Raw genomic sequence first — 15,455 nt, 5'->3', positions numbered from 1 at the left:
CCCCCCCCCCCCCCGGCCCCCCCCCCCCCCCCCGCCATTCTTCTGCGTACTGTTGCATTGATTGAGTTTCTTTGGTTCATTTTTTCTGTATTGGGTTTTGGAAATTATAGATCTTACTCTATTTTTCAGTGGTTGCCCTAATATTTTAACACATTAAAAAATCATTACTAAATTAGAACACAAATATGAAAAAAAAGCTGAGCAATACAGAAAGGCATAACATGAAAAGCGAAAGTCTTTCACTTCTGCCTCTCATTCCACTCCCCAGAATAATCTACTTTTTAACCGTTTCCCTTTTTAAGTATTCTGGTTGTTGCTTTCTTAACTTAAATAATATTTTTATACTTTTACTTTTTTATTTATGATACGCAGGCAGTATTTATTGATGCTCGATTTTGAAAGTTAAGGAATAATCTTATTTAAAATCCCACCCTCAAATCTAGCTAGCTACCTTTTGATTTGTAGTTCTTGTAGCGATCATTCCTATAAAGTAAATATGATCTTTAAAATTTAATTTCTTGTCCTGTTATCTTTAGACAGTATCTCTTGGTACCATCAAAGCTGTGGAAGTAAGTGCTCTTACATTTGTTTACTTCTGTCTGCCTCCCAACTTCTGTGCATAGCAAGGTTGATAACATTCACATTTTGCTAATAGGTTTAGCACAGAAATTGAAAATGAATAAACACCACTTATAATATTATGATAATATAAATATCTTTCATTGCAGAGTCAAGTAGTATGATAGGACAAATAGAGAAGAAAACATGATCTTACGTTGTGAAACTGTGGGCCCAAAGTTTATTGTTCAGGGTATCAGGGTGAAACACACGCTTAGAATCCATAGAATCAGTTGCTCAGCATCGCATCACACTTTATTTGGCTTCATATTTAATCCTAATTTCTTATACGGCTTTTTTTTTTTTTTTTTTTGGTCCTAGAATTTCTAATTTCCTTCCCCACCCCCTCCCCTGCCCACAACCCAAGAAGCATGTCTTTGTGACTTCCTTAAGACTGATCATATTTCCGACTGAGATTCCTAACTCCACCTTCTTTATATATAAAGACATCTGCCCCAGAACCCCTAGGACACCCAGCTTGGGTATAAACTAGGTGCTGCACAAATGGCCAGGGGTCTCCCCTTCTTGTACTCTTAGGTTAGTTCCATTCTATCTTAGAGCCCATTTATTGTTTTTTAGGAATGAAGGTATGAGAGGGGCACCTGGGTGACTCAGTCAGTTTAAGTGTCCGACTCTTGATTTAGGCTCAGGTCGTGATCTCAGGGGCATGAGATCGAGTCCCACATTGGCCTCATGGAGTCGGCTTGAGATTCTCTTTCTCTTTCCCTTTGCCCCTCCTCAGTACCACCCCCCCCCTTTATAAGAGGTCAGTTTTCTGAATTCTTAAATGTCTGAAAAAATAACTTTGTTACATTTTGTGCATAGTTTGGCTATTCATAGATTTATATCTTTCCACCTGGCAGAACATTTTCTCACATTATTTCCTTTCTTATTTTATCCCCTCTGTTCTCTCTGTTCCTTCCTTCTTGAGCTACTGATAGACCAATGGTGGAATCTCTATATTTATTCTCTATTTCTCTGAACTGGGTTTACCTCAAACTTTCAATCTTTGGTCCTTTTGTGATTCATTCTGGGAGTCTCTCAGCTTGATCTCTGAGATCATAAATTCAGACTTTACTCCATGATGCTATGCTGTCCTTATATTGAGATATCCTAAATGATAACAAGCATGGTTTTTTAAATTTCTTTTTTAAAAAAATTAATTAATTTATTTTTAAGTCCTCTGTACACCCACTGTGGGGCTTGAACTCATGACTCCGAGATCAAGAGCTGCATGCTCTTCTGACTGAGCCAGCCGGGCAACCTGGTTTTTAAAATTTCTAAGTAATTAAATTACTTATTTTTTTTTTAAGATTTTATTTATTTATTTGACAGAGATAGAGACAGCCAGTGAGAGAGGGAACACAAGCAGGGGGAGTGGGAGAGGAAGAAGCAGGCTCATAGCAGAGGAGCCTGATGTGGAGCTCGATCCCATAACGCCGGGATCACGCCCTGAGCCGAAGGCAGACGCTTAACTGCTGTGCCACCCAGGCGCCCCTAAATTACTTATTTTTTCTTAACGTGACTTTTTAATGTGTATGATTTCTTACTGAGTATATATTTTTTAAAGATTTATTTATTTAATATTTGAGAGAGAGAGAGTGGCGGAATGGCAGAGGGAGAAAATCTCAGGCAGACTCCCTGCTGAGCACAGAGCCGGATTTGGGGCTCCACCTCACTATGCTGAGATCACCACCCCAGCCAAAATCAAGAGTCGATTCCTTAACCGACTGAGCCACTCAGGCACCACTCTTATAAAATATTTCTGAAGCTATCAGTTATACGAGTTTAATGTTTTCTTTTGCTTCTTCAACTAATTTTTTGGCTTTTTTTCCCCTCTTTCATGAAATTGGTGCTTTTTCTGTCATAGCACTGGTTTTCTTCTTAGGCTGGACTAGAGCTTGAAGTCTAGATTCCACATAATTTTCTTTTGGAAGTTCACAGACATTGCTTTTCTGCCTTCTGATATTCAACATTAAAAAGTCTGATGATAATTATTTTTGTCATCATCAACATAAACCTCTTTGCTTTCTTCATGTTGTTAATCTAATCTCACAGTTATGATGTGGATCATGATTTCTTTTTTTATCTGTATTTTCAGTTTTAGTGCTCTAATTTATTGCCTGTTCATTCATTTTAGCCAATACACTGTCCTAAGGTTCTGCCCTCTTTTCCTGTGTTAACCACAGCAGTCAAGAGAGACATGACTATTTCAAGGCAGATTCTATTAGCTCTAACAGGATGATTTCCTCTTTACTTCTCCATCTGTCCAACTAACATTTTACCTTGTGAAATGTTCGATTTCTCAGGTAGGGCTAGTTTCTCCCTCCAATGTGTAATATACTTTGTGTGTATTTCTAGAATAGCCTTTAGCATATTCATCAGATTAAATTTTAATGATTTCTGCAATAAAGATGTCCTGTTCTCTGTAGTTTTGAACTTCCTGAGGCCAAGGATGTCCCCACAGTCTGTATATTGGCTTCTCCTTATGGATCACTTCAGGTTTCACCTTGTGATACAGTTAAAACAGGACTTGGGGTTTCTTTACATCCCCTGAAAAAGAAATCACACTTCCCTAAGAATTAGTAAGCGATGCAGATCTTAGTGAAGATTTTGTAGGGAAGTAGGCAGAGAGTTTTGCACGACACCTCACACAGCACACAACTTCAAAAAATGCTTTCCGCAATGTGTCTCTTAGCCTGTTTCTCCTTGGCCTAAGCTTGCAGAGCATCGGGCTCCAGCCACCCCCTCTCCTTCACCTTCCTTGAGAATTGTCCTCTCTTCCTCTACCTCAGATCTGACAAGGTAGATCCCTCCTAGCTTTTGTATCCAAACTTGCAAACCACAGCCATTTATCACTACTGCCTTCACATTTGCCAGAGACCAGTTCAGAAGGATAAAAATAGTTTGCTTTTAGTAAACAAAAAAGTCCTTCAGTTACCACCAACTTTAGAGTGGGGTCATATGATTTTTTTTTTTTTGAGGGGGGTCGCATTAGCCGTTTGGCGGCTTGTCACAATGCCTTGTGTTTCCAGGTAGGGTTACAGTCCCTGCTTCCTGGATCCTCAGTAGACCCGCTCGAGAGGTATCATGAATGTCAAAGAAGCCAAACTGCAAGGTTAAGGGATTTGTCTTAAACCACCTCCATCTCCGTGGGAAAGGCAGGACTGGAATGCAGGTCTTTTGAGTTCAACTGCAGTCCTGTTTCTCTTGTGTTTCGTGGACACACATTTCTCAGGCTACAACACTCCAGTGTGCAAACACGTCACCTCCTTTGATTTTGATACCCCAGCTTGGTTTCTATTCTGAGTCCCACTGTGCGGAAGGTGGGAATGTAATCTTAGTCAATTTGAACTAAATTCTTTTAATTCCAGCTTTTCTCAGTCAGTTCCAATTACTCTCAGTCAGTTCCTCATTTTCTTTCTCCCATTGGTGTCTGTGTTCCACGGGGGCTTAACACAGTTCTGCAGCATTGGTGAGCTCACCCACTCTCATCTGTCCCGTCTGGCATCCATGAAGATGGCTCATGTTTATCTGTTCCCCATTTCCTTTGTGTCATCCTTGGCCTCGAGTCCACCATCCATCCGTCAGCTATCCATAGATCCTTTCTGAGTGGAGTTAGAGGCAAGCAGAGGATCAGATGGGGACGCAGAGCTGGGCAGGAGGAACCACAAGGGGGAGTCTTGGTTGTGGTGGTAACAACTCACAGCTTTTTATCCTGGATTTGCTGCTTCACATTTTTTTTTTCTTTCAAAGATTTATTTGCTTAGAGAGAGAGAGTGCATGAGTAAGGGGGTGGGGCAGAGGGAGAGGGAGAGAGAATCTTAAGCACACTTCCCCGCTGAGCATGGAGCCCGATATGGGGCTCCATCTCACAACCCTGACCGCATGACCTGAGCCGAAATCAAGAGCCAGGTGCTCAACCAACTGAGCTACCCAGGTGCCCCTCTGCTTCACCTTTGTGACTTTGAGCAGCCACCTATCTTCAATGAGCAAGTGGGTAAATTTTGAGTCCTTTAAGAAGTGAAATATGTGGATGGAAAATAAACGTGTAAAGATTGGGAGATATCTTCTCCTATCCTGTCTTTCAAGGGGCTTTCTGACATAGTCAAGCTTAGTGGCAAGGATGCTGGGGGGCTTCTGTGAGCTGGTTCTCAGCGACCCCGCTCCTTCAGGTGATTCTTGTGGGTGCCAGTCCAAAAGCTAACAGCAGAGGGCAGCCTGTGCCCAAAAATGACAGGACTCTCCTGCAGGCTCCCTGGAGTTCTAAGAATGCATGGCCAAGGATTATGATAAAATGCATGTAGGGTCCACTAATATTGGAATCTGGGAATGCAGCTCAGGATCTCTATTTGTTTTTGCTCTATATACTTATTTAAAATTATTGTTTTGAAAGGAACACACACACACTTGGTTAAAAAAATTAGAAGTGTACAGGAGTTTACAAAAGACTCCTGATAGCACCTATCAGGCCTACACAGCCTGCCCCTGACTCCCACCTTTCACTTCTCTGACCTTGAATCCTGCCCTCTGCCCTGACTCTAACCTAGTTTTGCGAGCCCACGTTTGCCCTTGCTGTTCCCTCTCCCCAGAAGACTTTTCCTGTAGGTATCAAGGAAGCTCATTCCCTCATCTCCTTCAGATTGTTATTCAACTGTCACCTTCTCTGGCGTCCTTGTGTAATATCGCATCCTCTCCCCGTCCCCTCCCCCCCATTTATATGGTGCCTGGAACATAGTGTCATACATTATTATTACTGCTGCCCAGAGTGCTTATTACTCTTGCTCAGACAGTATATTATACTTGGTTATTATTAAAAATTTGTCTTAACCCTAGAATGCAAGCTTCATGAGGACAGGAACAATTTTCATCTTTTCTTTTCATTGGTACAGCATCAGTGCGTAGAACAATCCTACATGTGATATAGTAGGGGCGTAATAGATATTTGTTGAATGAAGCTTCATGGTCACTTTACTTCTGAAAGGCACCCTTAGGAGAATATGATGAAATGAATTAGCATCTTTTATCTGCTCATTCTGGAATTCTGGGATTTGGCAATTTGGGCCAGGCTCTGCTGGGTGGTTTTTCTTTTCTAGGCCAGGCGCGGCTGATCTCAGTTGGACTTGTGTTTGTCCACACAAGCCCACTGAGGCACCTTGATTTTCCTCCACATGGCCTCTCATTCAATAGGAGGCCAGCTGGCTCAGGCTCATCACATAGTGGCTTCCAAGCACAGTGGATTGGCAATTCCCAATGTACAAGTGCTATTGAAATTGCTGTGTGTCACATTTGCTATCATTCCTTTGGCCTAAGCAAGTCACATGATGAACCCACATTCTCGGTAGGAGTTGTGAGGTCACATTGGAAAGGGGAGGAGAAGAATTTCAGGCCATTTTTTCAATCTACCATGAAAAATATGATTCAGTTGACCTTTAAAAAAGTAATACCCCACCAATAGTGTGTTAAGGTACCTATTTCTCCAACTCTTTGTGGACTCTGTATTACCACATTAAAAGAAAAAAAAAATTCATTGACCAGATAGGTGAGAAAGTAGCATAGTATTTGCTCAGAATTTAAAAGACATCCCTGGTAAGAGGCAGAGCCTGACCTGTAAATACAGGCTCTCACCTGGCATGCAGTGCCTGCCCACTGTGAGGAGGGTGATCAGCACTGCCCTTTACTCTGGGCTCAGCCCTGTGACTAGCTTTAGCCAATGGGGTATTTGCAGATGTGATGTAAGCAGAGGCTTCAGATCGGCTCAGTGCTTGCTGTCTCTGGTACCTTTCTGATTGCCATGACCAGGCTAGCGTGCTGCAGAGTGAGAGACACTTGGCGCAGAGCTGAATCAGCCCATTCACCTGGCAGAGGCAGTCCAGATCAGCTGACAGCCAGCTGACACCTGGTCATGTGAGCAAGCCCAGCCAAGATCTGCAGAGCTGCCTGGCTGTCCCTCTGTTGACCCCAGGTGTGTGTGTTAGTTGTTCCCATCTCACTGGTTTTCCCTGTTGCTTTATGAGTTTAGAGCATAGAACTATGGGGCTCCACGATGCTGGGTTACAGAGGAGCCCACTTAGATCCCAGGGTCTCCAGGCCTTGCAGAGCCCCTGTAGCTATGCCTGGACCTGTGGGTTTGGGCACTTTGTGGGAACATTCTCTACAAAACTGGTTGTCCTTTCCTGGTCTCTTGTAGTTTCTCCAACACTGGAGAGCTCCGATGGTGCAGTGGCTGTTTAACTGGGTTAGAAAAATCTTCATAGTTGTCAACAAGCTGGCCAGAGCCAGACCCTGACATCTGATGGAGAGGGTCATGAATGGCAGAAAAGGAAGCTGGCTGCTGCTGCTGCTCAGAGCCTGACTGGAATGATGGATGGGAGGCCTGGCATGCCGGGAAGGATAGAGATGTTTATGTTTCCAAAGGCAGGGCACTTTCTCCCAGGGCACAGGGCTAGTGGAAACAGGGTCAGAACAAATCATTTTACATTTTCTCTCTTTTATTTTTTTTCTTCTGATGAGAAATAACTCTTACTCCCAGGGCAAGATAGACCAAGGAAACTGTATTGGAGCCACAAGTATTCTATGAAAAATTTTTTTTCTCTTGAATTTTCATCTTCTTATGGGACACTGACCTCTCTGAGAATCTGATGAAAGCTATGGACTCATTCCCCAGGAAAAATACTCATAAATGCAAAATTTTACTTAGAATGTCAGGGGATTTATAGTTTCTCTGAAACCTACTCATTGAACCTAGATTAGGGGATTTTGTGAGAGAGGGAGGGAGGGACAGACAGACAAGGAGGGAGAGAGAGAAGACATTGGAAGAGAAAATAGGAAGGCAGTGGTGAGAATGGTGTCAGAAAGAAGTGGGGAGAGTTTAAACAAAATGTTGAATTTGAACCAAAGATCGAAGATTGCTCTGACCCCAAATATATCCCCTCTCCTTTCTGCACTAGTTCCAGAATGCACACTTCTAAAAATCATGTCTCTCAGTCAGTGACATCATACTTTATGTATCATTCTGCATATTTGCCTTTTTTCAGCAGACTCTGCATATTTGAGATCTATTTATGATAGTATACATTGATCTAGTTTATTGATTTTAACTGCTGGACAGTATTCTATAGTATGACTATACCATTTTTTATTTATCCATTCCCTGATAGCAGACATTTAAGTAGTCCCCCCCCCTTTTGTTTTCCTGTTACCAAAGGGAAATATCCTTGTATATGTCTCCTTGTACACAAGCAAGAGAAGTTTCTCTATGAGCTATACCTAGCAGTGAAATTCCTGGGTTATGGGACGTGAACATTTTTTAAAGATTTCTAGATGCCATTGCCTTCCTTTCTGGATTCATTGAACAAAACTTCAGCTCCCACCAGTGATGTCTGAGGGTTGTGTCCCCCACATCTTTTCAGTGCTTGTCATTTTCTTTTACATATAAAACTAATCAGATGGGTGTAAAGTGTCACTGATCTATATACTGAAGATGCCCCTTTTCAACCTCTATCCCACACCTCTCCTTTGGGCAGAGAGATTCCTTGGCATTTTCACTTGGTTGTCCATCAGCAATTTCAGTCTTAATATGTCCAACACTGAAAGCTTGGTTTCCCACCTCCTCTCCCCTGCTTACCCATGTCTCCTCTGATCTTACCATCTTAGCAAACAGCATCATTGTTCTCCCAACTGGTCAAGCCCTTGATTCCCCCACTTTCCCTTGTCTTCTTTTTTTCCCCAATGCATCAGTAGGTCCTGCTGACTCTACTTCCAAAATCCGTCCATACCTTTCCCTTTAATTGCCACCACCCTAGACAAAGCCACCACCATTTTCTCACCCCTGGATTATTTCCTACAATGGTCTCCAACCCAGTTTTTTGTGTTTTTTGTTTATTTGTTTGTTTGCCTTCATCCTTGCTCCTCTCCAAAGCCTTCTCCACAGAGTGATCTTTCAAAAATGTGAATCAGATCATTTTATTCCCCTTCAGTTGTTTCCCAAGTGTGAAGTACCTTATTGTGTCTCTTCAGGGTCCTGTGGGATTTGACTCCTACTTTTCTCTCCAGACTTCTTCCTTCGGTCATTCTTCTGTCTTGCTCACTTTGTTCCAGCTGCACTGCCCTTCTTCCAATTCTTGGAACACTCCAAACTCATCCTCCACATCTGAGCCCTTGCTCTGTATGTTCTTTTCCTTTGATCATCCTTACTTGAGTCTTTATAGACTCCTTACACTTCATGTCTCCGCATGTCACTGTGCCAGAGAGGCATTCTCTGACTATCCTTGTCTAGAGTCAGTCTCCTATATTCTTTATTATAGAACCATTGTTCCTTTATTTATTATTTTGTTGCTTGAAGACTTTTTGTCTTCTCCTTCAACTAGATTATAAACTCCACGAGGGCAGGCACCATGGTTGTGTTGCCAGATTTAGCAAAGCAGACAACACAAAAGACCAAACAGGAATTACGTCAAACTTGTGTATTACTTTGAGGAGAACTGTCTTCTTTATTTTGTACTGAGTCTTCTTTTTTTTTTTTTTTTTAAATTTTATTTATTTATTCGACAGAGATAGAGACAGCCAGCGAGAGAGGGAACACAAGCAGGGGAGTGGGAGAGGAAGAAGCAGGCTCATAGCAGAGGAGCCTGATGTGGGGCTCGATCCCATAACGCCGGGATCACGCCCTAAGCCGAAGGCAGACGCTTAACGACTGAGCCACCCAGGCGCCCCTGTACTGAGTCTTCTAATTCACGTACATGGTGTGTCCCTCTGTTTATTTAGGTCTTTGAGGTCATGGTTTTCAGCATACAATTTCTGTACATACTATTTTTAGATTTAGATTTATACCTATTTCATTTTTTGAGCAATTGTAAATGGTATTATATTTTTAATTTTGTTTTCCATGTGTTCATTGTAAGTACCTAGAAATATAATTGATTGTTGTATGTTTGTCTTGTATCCTGTGACCTTACTGAAATCATTTATTAGTTCTAGTTGTTGGGTGTGTGTGTGTGTGTGTGTGTGTGTGTGTATTCCTTGGGATTTTCTGTGTAGAACATTATGTCATCTGCAAATATAGACCATTTTATTTCTTATTTGATTAGTATATTTTTAATTTTCTTTTCTTTCTCATACTGGCTCGAACTTCCAGCACTATGTTGAACAGCAGTGGTGAGCAATAGCCTTGCTCCTGACTAGCTCATTTGTTTAAACACAGATTTACATGATGCCATAGAGAGACCAATAGGTGTTAAGGTTAATCTAACTCATAGTCAAACCGGGTCCCAGAACATATTGTCTGTGTGATCTTAGAAAAGTGGCTTTGTCTTCCCCACATTCCCTCATCTCCAAAGTTGAGATATCTGTGCCTTGGCTTTGTTAGAGGGCAAGCAGGGTGCAGAGGTTAGGGGCTAGGTTCCCTGGGCTCAGATCCCAGCACCGCCACTCCCACCTGTGTGATCTCAGGCAAGTTTCTTGCCTTGTGTGCATCAGTTTCCTCCTCTGTTAAAGGAGGAAAATAAGATTAATAACTTCATAAAGCTGTAAGATTGCATTCATTAATAAATGTAAAATGCTTAATACCTGGCACAGAGTAAGCACCAGAGAAATGTTTGTTCTTGTTGTGAGGTTTGAATGAGGTTTGAATGTGTGTAAAATACTTAGCACAGGGCAGATGCTCAGGAAAACTTCTGACACTAAGTCTCATGCTAACTAAAAATAATTAAATAGCACTGAGGAACTTGTAATGAGAAGCAACAGTCTCCAGCTCCACCCTCCTTTCCTGTTCTCAGGAGGCAACCATTTTTAACTTTTTCAGCTATTTTCTAAATAATAAGCTCCTTTACCTATTCCTTGATTTATCAACTTTAGATATTATCTATTTACATACTGAAATAATGGTGGAGGATTTAGCTCTCTAAGAATCCCTATCTCTCATCCTTCTAGTGTAACGATATCACCATTTATAATTCTATCACTAGCAAATATTGTTCACCAAACATCCAAAAGGTATGCTCTGATTGTAGTTCTTTAATCGAAAATTTTTATTACCCTTCTTTTTTTTTTTTTTTAAAGATTTGTTTATTTTAGAGAGAGTGTGAGTGCCAGCAGAGGGAGGGGCCGAAGGGGAGGGAAAGAATTTAAAGCAGACTCCTGCCGAGCAAGGAGCCGATGGGGGAGGTCCCACTCCCCCGACCTGGGGCTCGACCTGGGGCTTGATCTCACAACCCTGAGATCATGACCCTGAGATCATGACCTGAGCTGAAACCAAGAGTCAGATGCTTAACTAACTGAGCCACCCAGGCGCCCCCCCCCTTTTTTCCCCTTTGTACTACTTGCCTTTCTCATATACACCATTTTTTCAAGTGTTTAATCCTATCAGTTAATCTATCAGATTCACTTTTTTTTTCCTCCTAGAGACTTCCAAGTCTTATATTCTTTTCTGTTGTGCAGCTGTCATGACAGTAACAAAAAAATCAGCTTTTTTCCCTTTCACTTCCAACCTAATATCACCCCTAGCCCCCATTGGCAGTCATTACCTGCCTGTGTTTCTCTTTGTTCCTTTTCTTTTCTGTCCAAGCTTCTGGTCAGCTCACTTCTTTTTCCCAGCCATGTTCTTTCTTGGTCCATCCATTTGGCCTTCTCAACAGTCCAGTCATAGTAGTAGTATTATTACTCTGTCAGTCAACTTTTGGCTCATTATAAATTAGCATTTTGAAGTGTTCTCATTTACATAGGGCACCCCAAAGATAACTTGATCCACAGCTAAAAGGGCAGTTGTTCTAATGCATATGTGATTGAGGCAGAGCCCTTGCAGGGAATAGCAACCTAAGGGCAGCTGATTATAATGAAAGGCCTAAGTAAGGCATAAATGCTTCAGGCATGACAAGAACACAGACTGAAAGACCTGAAGATCTATTTCGGCAGAAAAATATCCATCAAAAGAGAAACCTTACCTAAAGGAGTGCCCAGTCAATGTGTGGGCCTTAGAAAAGCTGGATCCATATTTTAGGAGCACCAACCCACTTTGCTGACAGGTCATAAGTCAAGAAACAAGTTTAATAAAGAATTCATTGAAAAACACTATTTCAATACCAGGCTAAAGGTGGCCCCAGAAGAGTAGGACTTAAGTTTTTTGAACATATTATTGGTTGATATCAGATGTTGAACTTAGAGGGCTACTTCTTTAAGATTTATAGAGCAATGTCCAAGCATCATGACCTTGAACCTACTCCAGAGTCCCATGTTTTATCTAAATGAATCCATTCGTACCAACTCTGTACCTACTTGGCTTTTGTTGTGCATTCTCTCCTCTTTAATTCCTGTTGTCTTTGAGCTTGAATTACCTCTAGAAAATGGTTCTCACACTTTCCTCACCTAGCCTTAGCACTGCTGTTAAAACAACTGGAGTGTGGACCCTGGGGCCCCCGTTGCTGTATGCAGTGGGTTTAGGCTTCCAATTTACCCTCTCTTGGTATTCTAGTCATTAGTTAGGACTTTACCTCTCATCTTCCACCTGTCCTGTGACCTGTGCAGCTCCATGGGGGACTGCTGCTCCAATACCTGCTTTATTCAGTCAACTGCTGGTACTGGTTCCCTGACTGGTGTCTGAGCTGTGTTCACCCAGACCTTTCTTCCCCCAGCCCAACCCCCCTTTCCCTGACACATGTAAGAGGGGATCTGGCAAATCCTGTCATTCAACCTCCACGAGTGCAGTATAATAATTTCTCTTCTCTTAGGTCATACTCTAAGGCCACACCCATTGTGAAACTCTGTAGTGAGGGGCAGGGGAGGGGCAAAGTCTATGTAGAAGCACATCCAAAAGGTTCAGAAGTACGCTTTGCGTCTGTCCTCAGCTCAGTCTCAAGAGTTGCTGAGCTTAATCTCCTTTTTCTCCTTCTCAGTCATTCTGCCAAATAGTAGCAGAGATCAAATGACTCTGGACACTGGGAAAGGCTGAGTATTAAAATCAGCTTGTTGGGTGCTGTAGCAGAAGAAAGTAGGTGGAACAGAGAGGTCTCAGCTGATGCTTTCACAGGTGTGAGATATGTTCTCAGTCAACATTCATCCTTTCTACACTTTATGCACGATCTTTTTCGCCTCCTCCAGCTCACTAGGGCTCTAAACATACTTGTATCAGCTCTGAAAGGAGGCTTCTGAGGAAAAGAAGCCCCTAAGGAAGGTTTTTCCCAGCCAGGTTCCCCTGAGACATCTGCTGTTCTCTCTGCCAGCATTTATTCCTCCTTCTGGTGACAGAATGCATTATTTTCCCTGGGGAATCACTGCATTCTCCTGCACTAAAAGCCTGATTGTGCTTCAGGGAGCCTGTGATCCAGCTGTGGCTAATCAGGGTTCCGTGCACTCTGGCTGTCATGTTAGTTTAGGAGTTCCGTGCACTCTGGCTGTCATGTTAGTTTAGGATGACCTAAGCTCATCCAATCAGTTGTGATCACTCCTTTTGTTGGAGTAATTGAAAAAGAGTATCTTCTTAACATTACAGTTGTTGGGGGGATAACACCCAAACCCAAAACTGATGTCAGCCATCTTGCTTCGATGAAGGATCAGTTTGCTTGATAAAGCAGCCAGCATACAGGAAAGCAGAGTCAAGAGATGGGAGGAAATGAAATTGAATTGGGTAGCTGTCACCTGAGCGCCTGGATCCAGTTGTGCCTGAAGCTTAGTTGCTACCCCTTGACCTTACAGATATTTGAGTCTATAGCACTCCCTCCTTAAATTTTTTAAGAATTGATTAATGAATTTTATTTTTTTTTCTTAAGTCAGTTTGAGTTTCTGTTAACTGCAGCTCAAAGAATCCTGACTAGTACAGCCAGTCATTTTACTGAAATTCCTGCACTCTGAATTCCATGGACAGCGTGTAACATATTTGCTAAGTTTTATAGTGTGTTCTCAGGTGTTTGCTTCCCCTAAGTTCTGTTATGATGTCTGGGGATTTCTCTTCTTTCCTCCATACTCTTCTCCTCAAGGATTCCTTCATCTCAGAGTTTGAACTATGATAGGTGACCTACGCTCCTCAGCACCAACAACCTATTTGGGAGTCAGAAACACACTTGATTCATATTTTCAGAAACAGTTGTCTTCTAGGTGGAAGAATTCATGATGTACAACTGGAATGATAAGGTTTCACACCATAAGTCCTCAGCTTGTGAATGGGGTATATATTTTACCCAGGAAACAACAGGAGGCGGTTAGGTTCCTAGACAAGACCAAATTCACCAACAATGTAGGTGAACAATAGCTCTATCCCTAATTATTCTGCAGGATCAGTCACTACATGGGATTATCTTGGGATAGCTCATTCAAATTTCTACCTGGCAAGAGAGTAAAATCTCTTTCTGACATACGTTCTTATCAATGGCAGTACTCCCTACTTTCTCTCACATCCAACTGCAGGATGTCACAGCAAGGCTTCCATTAAAAGTCTGTGACCTCCAATTTCAGCTGCATCCCTTGCAACTACCATTTATGTGACAAGACTCTTTGGTCTAGCCCAGATCTTCACTGAACATCAAATCTTTGTCTTGATCTCCTGGGCATCTTCATTGGCTTGTAATATTCCATATATACAAAACTAAACTCACTCCTTCCTCCCTAAACTGTACTCATATTCCCTAACTTGATGGTACAGCTATTGGCTAGTTGTTCAGGACAGAAACCTAGGAGTCATTTATTTGCTATTGTCAACCAGTCACTGTGTCCTGCAGGTTCTTACTTTGGATGCTTGTTACTCTGTTCCTTTTGCTCCATCCCCCTAGTCACAGTCTTTAGTAGGCCTTCATAAATTCTCATAGGGGTCACAGCTTTAGTCTCTGAAGTGGTCTTGCTACTCTTTCTGGGCCCCCTTAGTCTCAGTTCTACATTTCAGCCAGAGAGATTGTTCTTTATGACTGCGGTCAGACCATGCCCTGCTGACATCTTTTGTGGCTCCCCACAGGATTTAGGCCTAGGTTCAGTATCCTTATCTTAGCACACAGGACTCCATGTGATCTGGTTCTTGACACCTTCCCTTTTGTTTTAGCCATTTTGGGAGTGACCACATTCATTCATTTGATAAACATTTATCAAGTGCCCAGCACTGTCCTTTCTTGGCACTGGGAATATAGTAGTGAACAGAAACAAAATGGAGCTTCATTCTAAATGGGGATGGCATGTATCAGAGGCAGTAACTACAATGGAGAGAAAATAAGACAGGAGTAGAGAGTGACAGGGGAGGGCCTTCAAGGAATACCTTATTGAGGAGGTGGTATTTGAACCTAGACTTGAAGGAGGTGAGGGAGCTAGCCATGTGGACATTTAGAGGAGGAGATAGTAGGTGCAAGGGCCCTGGAGTGGTATCAAGGATCAGTAAGAAGGCTAATATGGCTGAAGCAGAGAGGAAAAGGGAGGGGGAGTGAGTTGAGGCAGATCATGTAGTGTCTTGTAGACCATTCATTGGAGCTACTTTGTTAAAGATCCTGATCCTAAGAGCAATGTGCCCTGAATTTATGTCTTAAAAATGAACTACTTGTTCCCTAGAATATGTCATAACTCCTCCTCCATCCTGGCTGTAATTTACATTGTTCTCTCCTCTGACAACACCCCTCCTCACTTCTTCATTTCTCTGAGTCACCTCTTCATCAGGACCTTCCCTTACCCAAAGGTTAAGGCCCTCATAGCACTGTCATTATAAGTGTTTATGGGGTGAGGAAATAAATGAATAAAGGGGTGAATCTAATTGGTAGTGAAGAATGCCATGTATGCCAGGGGGAGTCTGATAAGCAGACACTATTCTTAATAATGAACATTTTTCGAGTGCTCACTATCTGCCAAGTATTACAGTAAGTGCATCTCATGGA

At 42.2% G+C, this 15,455-nt stretch overlaps 1 long non-coding RNA gene across 1 annotated transcript in view; it reads left to right on the top strand.

Annotated features, from left to right (window-relative positions):
• LOC103657804 overlaps window positions 1-15,455 on the top strand; it is a 278,292-nt gene that overhangs the window by 15,864 nt on the left and 246,973 nt on the right. The gene's annotated exons all lie outside the window — the stretch shown is intronic.

Source organism: Ursus maritimus, unplaced genomic scaffold, assembly GCF_017311325.1.
Source record: "Ursus maritimus isolate PB19 unplaced genomic scaffold, ASM1731132v1 scaffold_2, whole genome shotgun sequence".
Classification (NCBI taxonomy): domain Eukaryota; kingdom Metazoa; phylum Chordata; class Mammalia; order Carnivora; family Ursidae; genus Ursus; species Ursus maritimus.
This window is presented reverse-complemented; position numbering and strand designations above follow the sequence as displayed.